This window comes from Lygodium microphyllum, chromosome 27, assembly GCF_053477565.2.
Source record: "Lygodium microphyllum isolate KBCC chromosome 27, Lygodium_microphyllum_v1.1.10, whole genome shotgun sequence".
In the NCBI taxonomy this organism is placed as follows: Eukaryota; Viridiplantae; Streptophyta; class Polypodiopsida; order Schizaeales; family Lygodiaceae; genus Lygodium; species Lygodium microphyllum.
Window position 1 is genome coordinate 17,976,895 of NC_141161.1, and position 9,127 is coordinate 17,986,021.

Sequence of the window (9,127 nt, forward strand, 5' to 3'; positions counted from 1 at the left end):
CCTCTGTGTCCACTCGACCTGGATCGAACACTTAGACAAACTCCACGTAGTCTTTGAGCTGTGTCGCTTATATCGTCTCTCCTTGAACCCCTTAAAGTGCAAATTTTGGGAAAAGCATGGATGCATCTTAGGGCACATGGTGTCGAAGAATGGCATTGCCACTAACTTCTCGAAAGTTAGGGTTATTGTTGATCTTCCACCCCCAATCAACTACAAGGGATTTCATTGCTTCCTAGGCCGTACTGGGTACTATCGGCGGTTTGTACTGAACTATGCATTGATCGCCAGACCTTTGTACAAGCTGCTGATCGTCTTCGATTGGACTGAGGCATGCCAACGAGCATATGAAGAGTTGAAAAAGGCTCTAACCACAACAACAATTCTACGAGCCCCAAATTGGACCGTTACTTTCCACGTACATATCGATGCTTCTAAGTTTTCCATGGGGGCAGTGTTGTGCCAACCTGGCGAACACAACTTAGACTATCCAGTGAGCTTTGCTAGTAGACAACTCACTGAGACGGAAATGAACTACTCGACGACAAAAAGAGAAGGATTAGCCATGATGTTTGCTGTGAAGAAATTCTGGCACTATCTATTGGCCACACCTTTTACCTTTTTTGTGGACCATCAAGCCCTACTCTATCTAGTAAACAAACCTTGTGCTACAAGATGCATAGCTCGGTGGCTCCTTTTGCTCTTGGAATTCGACTTCTCCGTGGTTGTACGAAAAGGAAAACAACACTACATGATTGACCATATGTCATGCATTCCCACGGGAGAAGCTGCTGGACAAGGCATTGTTGACGAATTACCCGATGCCCATTTATTTAACCTATCCAGTGAGAGAGATTTATTCGAGGCTGATCTAACGCCATATTAGGCTAATGACATAGTCCAAGTGCTTGAACACGGACTACCTGATCGACCGATAGAAAAAGCCTGACTTAGGCAATTAATCCTTAAGATCCATCCCTATCGGCTAATCACGGGCCAACTCTATAGGCTGGGGCAAGACAGATTGCTGCGCAGATGCGTATGCGAGCATGAGATGCACGATGTGCTCTCAGAGGCACACAACGGCATTGCTGGAGGGCACTTTAGCAGAGATACGACAGCACGAAAGGTGTTACAATCTCAACTATGGTGGCCCACAATTTTTCGTGATGCAGTGCGATTTGTCAATGATTGTGACGAGTGCCAACAGACAAAAGTCCCGATTCGCAAGGATCAAATGAAGTTGACCCCAGTTATTGCACGACAACCCTTTGAAAAATGGAAAATTGACTTCATAGGACCCATCAGTCCTGCGGCACAGTATTCACAGGCCAAGTACATCATTGTGGCTACAGACTACCTCACGAAATGGGCAGAGGCAAGAGCGACACGAAAAAATGATGCTAGGACAACTGCCAAGTTCTTATGGGAGTAGGTGATCTCGCGATTCGGCTGCCCCATCGAACTGGTCAGTAACTAAGGCACGCACTTCATCAACGAAGTGATAGTGCATCTCCTGTCCACCTTTCTCATCATCCATCGCAAATCCTCGCCATACTACCCTCAGGAAAATGGTGAGGCAGAATCCACGAATAAGATTCTTATCAATGTCCTGACCAAGGTGGTCTCAACCTCACGCAACGACTGGGACAACAAGCTAATGGCAACTTTGTGGGCTTACCGAACAGCTTATAAAACGGCTCTCGGTCAACAAACCCCCTTTAGGCTGACCTATGGAACTGAAGCGGTTCTACCATTAGAATTCTTTGTTTCTAGCCTGAGAATAGCACTTCAAGAACGATAGGAAGGGAAGGAGACATGGACGCAATGCCTGATCAAACTCGAGCGCCTCTCAGAGACTCGCCTTCTAGCCACCCATGCACTTATATGTGAGAAGGCCTGACGCAAGAGTTGGTTTGACAAGCATGTCAAGCAACGTGACTTTGAATAGGGCGACTTGGTGCTCCTCTACTCAGTTAAGGGGTATAAGCAGAAAATGAAATTTAGAGGTCTTGGACCTCTCAAAGTTCATGTGATCAGCCACACAGGCAATGTCGAGCTCGAGACCTTAGACGATGAGGGCATAAGCTTCTTCAATGGCAGTCGTGTCAAGAAGTACTACCCTCCCACCCATCATTTGCACAAGCCCCCGATGTTAGAACTGCCTATCAAGATATGAGTGGCCACAATCACTGAGATTGATGATGAGGATGAAGAAGCCGTAGAGCCTGCATACCTCCATATCACGGTCTCCCTGCAAAACAAACATGCGCTTTCAACGCTTTGATCGGTGAGGGAGCAGACTTCAATGTCTTAACTCACGATCATTGGACTCAACTTGGCAGACCATCACTTCAACCCACTAATGCAAAATTAAGCCCATATGGGGCCTATTCCTATGCACTTCTCAGCAAGTGCAGAGCTGCCGTTTCTATCGAGATTGAGACTGTTCCAATGATTTTTTACATGTTGCCAAATGCTAAAAACGCAGGCACGGAGTCGCTGTTGGGGCGAACTTTCAAAAAGCAGGCTCACTACAATGTTGATTATGAGTCGCAGTGCATCCACCTCGCAATAGGAAACGTTCGCATTGTCACAACTTTCAGCAAGGGCTACGCAACCTCATCACTGTCCGCAATGCCACCGGTAGAAATATCCGTAACCAAGTCCAAGGAGGGGGTAGTACGCGACCGCCACCTCCCAAATTTCATGAATGACAGCCCACAATAGCAAAACCTAAGGCCCAACAGCCTAGATTTCAATGGCAGTCTAAGCAACCACAATTGGCACTCCTATCCTCATAAAACCAAAAACTCTGAACCTAGGAGGCCAAGACGCGGTCACAGCAAGCGCCGCATGATCAAGCAAAAATGGGCCCCTAAAACCCTCTTGCATGCACAAGGCTACTACGTGGGAAACACCTGGCTGTGCGTCCCTAAGTCCTAAATGGCCAAAGGCATTACTCATACGTCGCCCTCAAGCTTGATCAACCCAAGTCCCATAAACCCTCCAAACCATTCGCCACAATGCTCTCCAAAACCACAGCCATCCAACTCATCCACGCCTAAACCCACAAGCCTATCGGCCCAAACAACAAACTCCATCACATGAGTCATCACTCGACCAAGTCAACCCGACTCCCCAAATCCAACCTGAATGCAACAGTTCGTCTGTCATGGCTGCTCCTAATTCTCCCATAATCCAAGCAGCCCAACCGCAGACTCAAGAACACTCCCAACCGCAACTCTTCGTTGTCACAGGCTCTAGTTCTAGCAAACCTCGACCACCCGTTGGCCTTACGCCCTCCTATGAATGCAATTCCTTTTTAGCACTGACTGCCGACCTCGTTGAGGACACTGGGGATGACGGGGTGGAATGCATTAAATGACTAGACACCACCTTCATGTCGCTAGCACTAAGCTACGACCGCTTGGACTTAGGACTATTGGAGGAACCCTTTGCAAACTGAAGTTAAAACAATGCCATGCTCCCAATTTTGAATTCGCAACAGCGAGATCTCCAAGGAGCAAGCCATCAAACAACACCTCATCACATCATACGATCAGCGAACCACTTCTGCTATCACTAATCAAGAAATCACAATGTTATCAAAGCTCGTTGATATTGGGGGGATTTAAAAAAGCAAGCCCCCAATTCGAAGTTTTTTCAAAAAAATTTTCAAAACTTGGAGTTTTTCAATGTATTTGCCAAAACTTGGAGTTTTTTCACAAAATTTGTAACTTTATGAGGGATAATCTTGTTACCCATATTGAAAATTTGTATTAAACAAGCTATTCAAGGGACCATTTTTTTCAAACTCTCAAAATATACTGAAGAGAGAAAAATGAACAAAATTGGGTTTCTACCACACATCTCAAAAAGTACCCTTATCAATCAGACTAATCTCTAAAATTATGAGTCAATCTAAAAAAAACACAAAAAGAACTCAATATAGGAAAATATAATTATTTCTCTTGCAACTATTTAGGCAAATTATGAAAGCCACTTATATATAACTATTATATAGTATCGATATGTGGACTTGATAGCAACAAATGTCAATATCTTCCTCATCTTTTTTACTAATCACTCCAAAGCTTCTCATATATGCAATGGTTGTAGGGAGCTTTAACTCTAACATATCTACAAGGGATATATCATTTTCATCCTCTTGTTGAAAATTTGGCCAAGTATTTGTTCAACCTTTCCAATGGCAAAGGTTGCATCATTTATTGACCACTTCTCATCATAGTTTGTAGCTTTTAACAACGAATCTAGTTTACCATTTGCGGTTTTGAAGGTCTTTCTCATGTCTAGCTCCTCCTGTGTAGGTTTAGGCATGATTTGACTCATGTAGAATTTAAAGAAAATCTTGTGCTAAAAATAAAAATTAGTAGAATTGACTATGGAAAGTGGAAGGAAGAGCAATATGCAAAAGAGAAGCAAAGAGTAGAGTTGTTGCATAAGGACGGGAAGCAACCATATCATGGTTTGGTTCAACATCAAATTTGGCCATGGTTTATATCAATAGTAGCAGACTTGCCAATCAAAGGTTAGATAAAACATGGTTTAGATCAAAAATACCCAATTAACAAATGAAAATTAGAAATTAGAACATGGTTTAGATAAAAAACACCTTGATAACGTGATAAGGGGAAGCAAACAATTGAGAAGGTGTAATATGGGAAGGAGAAGAAACCATAATATATATTAGAAATGTGACTAGAGTAGATGATACATGATTAGATTCTATGTAACCATGCTTTCCATAATAGGAGTAAAGGACAAAGATCAAGATTACCTTAAGAAAAAAGTATCACAATCAACAAAAACGAACTTGGAACATCAATACCAGGAAAAATGAAAATGCTTTGCACACAAAACAAGAATGATTTATAAAGAGATATTTCACATATAAATAGACAATCCTCTGAGGGGAATTAAAACGAAGTGATCAACAAGCTTTATGAAACAAAATCGAGATTACCTTGAGAAAAAAATTGTCACAACTAGCAAAAATTGTAATATTCTACGGAAGAAATAAAATGGGAGAAATTAAAGAAAAAAATTATTCCCCCCCTTATCCCTCCAGCCGACTGACGAGCTGGAGGGGGAGGGGAATAGAAGGAGCCATTTAAGCTCCTTGGTGGAGCCTTATGAGGCAGGGGGGGACATGCGTGTCGACACGCAAGGAGGGAAGATCCCCCTCCCCTCCATTATTTAAACGAGGGGGGCCACCTAAGATCGGAGGGGGAAAAAAACGCCGTGAGGAAGAGAGGAAGAAGAATTGTAGAGGCCATCCCGCTGCTGCAGAGAGAGTGGAGAACAACATTGCTGGAGGAAGCAATCAGAGGGGGAAAGAAAGACGTCTCCAACTCTGCCATGTAGAGGTCGTGAAGCCACTGGGGTCGAAGAAGACATTGCCAGTTGCCAACATATACGGGCACCACATATTGCCACGTGGGTTCTCCACGACATCCCCCCTCAAAAGAAGCTTCTTGGGAAGCTTCCAAGAACCTTAGGGAAGCCCCCTTTTCTGTGAGCTTTCCATAAGCCCCCTTTTTCTCCCAAATTGCCAAAAAGGGTCTTCATATGGTATCCTTAGACCTTTTTCCCCCTCCCCTATAAAATTCCTTATAGGCCTTTAAGATTACCCCTGGAGTTTCCCCCTTAAGGCTCTATAAGCCTTTTTCCCCCCATCAAAATTCTCCTTGCTACCCCCCCCTTATGTTTTTTAAACCCCCTTGTTCCCCCCCCCCCCTGGGTTTTAAACCCCCCTCATAACTCTCAATTTTCCACAACTCCCTAAGCTTTCTTCCTAATCCCCGTATCCCCATTATTATTTCCCCCCCCCCCCCCCCCCGAACCTAAAAATCCAAACCATCATCATGGCTCGGATGGTATTCCGTAAGGGAAAAATAGCCATGAGATAAAAGATAGGGAGGGCAAGTAAAGGGAGTGAAAAGAAGGAGTGAAGGAGGAAGAGTGGGAAAAAGACAAAAGAAAGGGAAGGAAGGAGAAGACGGTGGAATTCCCGAAGAAAGAGGAAAAGGCTATCTCACATTCGAACTACGATGCTGCCGAAGAAAATCCAAGGTGTAGCTATAGGAGGGTCATCCCCCGGTATCCATGTGGATATCTCACCTCAAAGCTAGGTTTCTTTTTCTTCTTGGTGTTAATTCGGTTTTAAGTCGATCATGCAAAGAAAAATTGTTAAGGATAGGATATTCGAGTTATTTGTAACGAAGGAGTTTAGCTTATGAATGACAATGTATAGAACTTAGCTTTCTTCAAATTGCATCAAGCATTATAAATTACGAGCAAGATTAACCATTTACTATAGTAATATATTCCTACGGTGTAGAAATTATATCTTGCACCATTAGTCTTATTCCTTTCGCAACGAATCATGGTAAATGGCTAAATTCATGAAAGGTTTCTTTCGATGCTCAAATTACTAGGGAGTTATCTTTGCTAATTTCACATCTTAGCAAGGCAATTGTTGTTATTTGGCATGAGTTCATCATTAAGAAAAACGGAAGTTAAATGTTAGGAATTCACAAGTATAAAAATTAGATATACGAACTCATTTGGAAAGAAAATGTAATGGGGGATTGCTAGATGACACTCTATTAACACTTTTCCCTTGCTATTTGAGGACTTGGGGACTAATAAAGTGTGTATACACCAATTTCACAGCTATGCCTTTTTGTCCCAAGGAGTATTGTCGCTCTTTGTATCACCTTGGCATTATGCTATATGCCAAATTAAACTGTATTGATTGGGAAAGTAAATTGTCACAAGGATAGTAAAACCGTGACAAGACGATTAATATTACCTTCCAAAAGATAACTGAACCAATCTAAACGTAGAAACATTCATACCCTAAACACTTGGCTACTTTCCTTACCGTAGGGACAATAAATTCATAAAGATAAGAAACTAGGGTTTGTCCCTAAGGTTCTTAAAAGAAGAAACCCTAGGCCTGACATACGTCAGCTTAAAGAATCTAAACAGATTATTCCATCGCAGGACTTGCGCAACAGGTATGAAATCATTTAGTCTTGTGATTGATTCACAAGCAGAAAGGGAAAAAACCCTCATCAAGGACGGCAGATCCTTACGCAAGTTATCTTGCAAAAAGACGTATTTTTGGATATTCTTCTAAATAAGAAAAGTTGTAAACCGGAAACTAGCATATCTAAAGCACTTTAGGGTTAACCAAGTTGGGTATGCCCTAACACCGGAATGTAAAAGGATCTTGCCAATTTACAAGACACCTCGGGAACGAGTGCTGATACACTCAAAAGGAAAGGACACTTCCTTAGCAGTTTGCCATACAAGTAGGTTGATTAATGGAAATGTTTGTGCTTGCTAGAGATTTTAGGGCTCTGTTTGAATTATGAATTACAAATTAAATGAGTACCTATACTTCAGGTTAAAAGGCCTGAAGGGAGAGGCAGCTTCAGTTACCTCCGACTGCCTCCCTGACCCTAACCAAGGGGGTTGTTGACCGCGCCGGGAACGTGGACTGAACCCGTCACGAGAGGTCTCTCCGTTAAGCTCTACTTGGAGTAGGAGGACGCTTGGGTGCCAGGGGGGGCTCTGGCCGTAAATCCCTCGCCTTCCGGGTCCTGCACAAGAGGCTAACATGACTCGGGATTGGAACTCGAGGCCCGCATACTAGTTGTCGGGCGGAAGCTTGGAATAGTGATCCCTGGTGATTACTGGATAGCCTTCGGGCAGATTATGGACAAGCCTACGGGCGGATCTCCTTGTATTTCAAAGATAAAATGATGAAATGTTAAAAGAACTTGCTTGATATTGTTTTTCTATGTCACGTGATAAGATTACGTGAAAGAACTAATGCTTAAAGAGATTAACTAAAGAAGCTGATTGTTATATGTCAAATTAATGTGTTAGATAATTACATAACTAAAACAAACCAAGGAAAGTGCGGAGGATGGGCCATGGGTCCGTCCTATGGTTGGGTGGTCCCGGTTAGCCGAGAACTTTTCTCAAAAATCTCGAAGAACAGCGGAATGATCATCATCATCAAAAAGAATAACGAGGACGATGACCTAAAGTTACGTCTTACCCGATTTACGCTGTTTTAGGGGAACGGAATGGGACTATGCCTTATGGTAGAGAGGTTGAGCTTTGCATCCCTCTCGTTTCCCATTCTCCTTGGACCAAGTGCAGCGTGAATCCGCTTCGGACCTGGCGTTTCTGCATAAAGTAGTTCGCTCGGGTCTGACCCTAGTTGCTGTTAGCTAATGACCCATTAGGAAAACCCTAATTCCAGTCGATCCTAAGTGGGAACGGCCAGGATACTTCCGCTATGTGGCAGACGCGGGAAGAACTAGATCGAAGAACCCGTAACATTCCAAGGGAGTGCCGGGCGGAGCTTTCTAGACATCCTTTCCGATGGACTGCTAAGACGTGTCTTGGATGATACTAGGGTACACGTTAAAGTTGGTATCAGAGCCGACCAACAATGGAATTGTTTTTATGAGATCTCAATAAAATGAAGTAAAGAAATTGTTGCTGTCCAAACATTTCCTCATCTTCAATGCCGTCTTGCAGAACTATGAAGCGTGGAACAAGTTTTTGGTGTTTCGGGTCATGTTTATGACTGCAATGCATTCTCCGCTTTATAGACAAAGAATTGGGATGATGAACATCCTGGAGCAGATTTATAATCCATCACCTTTATACATAGAACGAAGATGGACGGGGTCTTCAGGAATCTACTATATAGCCGCCCACCAGTTTGCTTATCTACAGACCAACCTAAAGAGGATCAAGTGGTTGGAAGACTTGAAAGTTGTGAAGCTGTTCATTTTTGTGGAAGCTCACGTAAATTCGACTTTACATATTCAAGGTCGGAAGATTGAAATGAACTCATATGTATATGAGGAAGTAACCCATGTAATCCCAGCCGACAGGATTAAAGTGTTGGGCCGCCATGAGAAGTATGGATTCCAACGGAAAGGGTATCCTGAACTTCCAATGAATTATCGACTCCTAAAGATCCATGACCCAAAACCCTACTATTACACAGTTCCTGTAGACAAATGCAATACAACGTTGTTCTCCCCAAACTGAATGTAATGATTGGATTATCATC